We start from the raw sequence: 1,666 nt of genomic DNA, 5'->3' as shown, positions 1-1,666 counted from the left end.
CTTCAGGGACCAGCCAAGACTGATCACACCGGTGTGATCGTACGTACGCGTTAAAGGGTTAATGATAGGATTATGAGATTGCCGTTTGCGCATTAGTTCCGCCCACTACCGGAGAAAGCGGTAGTTCTTAAAAGCGGAAGAATTCCAAAGGAACTTGAGTGAACATCAAAGATCACACAACAGAATTGCGCTCTCTCTCTCTCTGTCTCTCTCTCTCCCTACCGTTAAGTAACTTGTGCATTGTTTTACTTACTTGTTTTTGACATATCCGACCGAACTACAAACTTTCCAGTGATGTCTGTGAGAAAGATATATTCACTCAACAAGCTCGCGCATCTGCGCTGCCGCGCACTCAATCCACTCAGCGTGCTTTGTTTATCAACTCGCGCACATCAGCTATACAGGCGTTAATACTGAATGTTTAACATTATATTCATTGCATACATACACTTCGTAGACATCCTTAATCTCTAATAACTCCATTCTGCTGTCTGTTGTTCTGTTGTCGTGTTTCTTTGTCTGAATATGGCGCTTATCACATGCTGTGTGGTATCGGTGTTTGGTATCGGAACATTTTAACGAGTACGAGTACAGGAGCTCAGTATCGGGCCTGATACCGAGACGGGTATCGGTGCATCCCTAATTTGAAGGGAACATAATGTTCTCTTAATGTAAATGTATAGGGTGAATGAGTTGTATTAGCAGCACTGATGTTTGAAAATACAACTCCATACCAATCTCCATTCATTTTTAATAAAAAAAATAGCTTAAGTGTTGAATAACTCCACTCCCAAAAACTAGAATGTGAAAATTACTTTTACTGTACCTTTCAATCATACTGTAAAAAAAAAAAAAGCTCTTTATCAGTATTTTGCCTGGTTTTCCAATCCAAATGTCAGTAACACTTTATAATAACTTTCATTAATAAATCATTAACAAACAAATTGAAATTAAAAATGAAATTGAAAGTTGAATGCCATTTGTAAGTATTTTAATCTACATGAAATAAATAATTATTAGGTCATGTTTAAATAGTTTCTTAGTAAACATTAACAAGCACATTGTCCACATTTCTAGCTATTTGAATGTATATTAACTAATAATCTGTTAAGCTTTACATTACATGAGCTGTCAGTATCCATTTCAATACTGAAGAAAGGAGTGGAAAACAACAACCCTACATTATTCTAAGACTGTCAGAATGCTGCAAACAATCAATCTGAGGTACATGCTTTGCTGCATATTGGGGGAGAACATCTTTTTTACCTGGGTTCTCCACGACCAGTCTGACCTTCCGTAGTTGTGTTCATTCTTGCCCAGGTAAAATATCAGCAACTGCAAAAAGGCAAATGCAATGTTTCTTGAGATAAGAAGACTTGCTTTTTGAGAAATTGATCAAAATAAAGCAAGTTTATGATTAAAACAAGAACAGGTATCTGCCAACATGCTAAGAAAAATCCACTTAAAACAAAGTCATTTTCATACCCTATTTACAGATATTTGTTCTTGCTTGAAGCATAACTCATCTTTTTATTCTTCATGTTGCTATGATAAAGGTTAATTACCACATTTGTCCTCTTCATTGTGAATCAAAAAGAAGACTTTGGAGGACTCTTTATACTGTTTTGCTCTCACATCTCCCTGTTCCTGTGTAAGCAGTTTACTG

Source organism: Sinocyclocheilus grahami, unplaced genomic scaffold, assembly GCF_001515645.1.
Source record: "Sinocyclocheilus grahami isolate Dianchi unplaced genomic scaffold, SAMN03320097.WGS_v1.1 scaffold3625.1, whole genome shotgun sequence".
NCBI lineage: Eukaryota > Metazoa > Chordata > Actinopteri > Cypriniformes > Cyprinidae > Sinocyclocheilus > Sinocyclocheilus grahami.
This window is presented reverse-complemented; position numbering follows the sequence as displayed.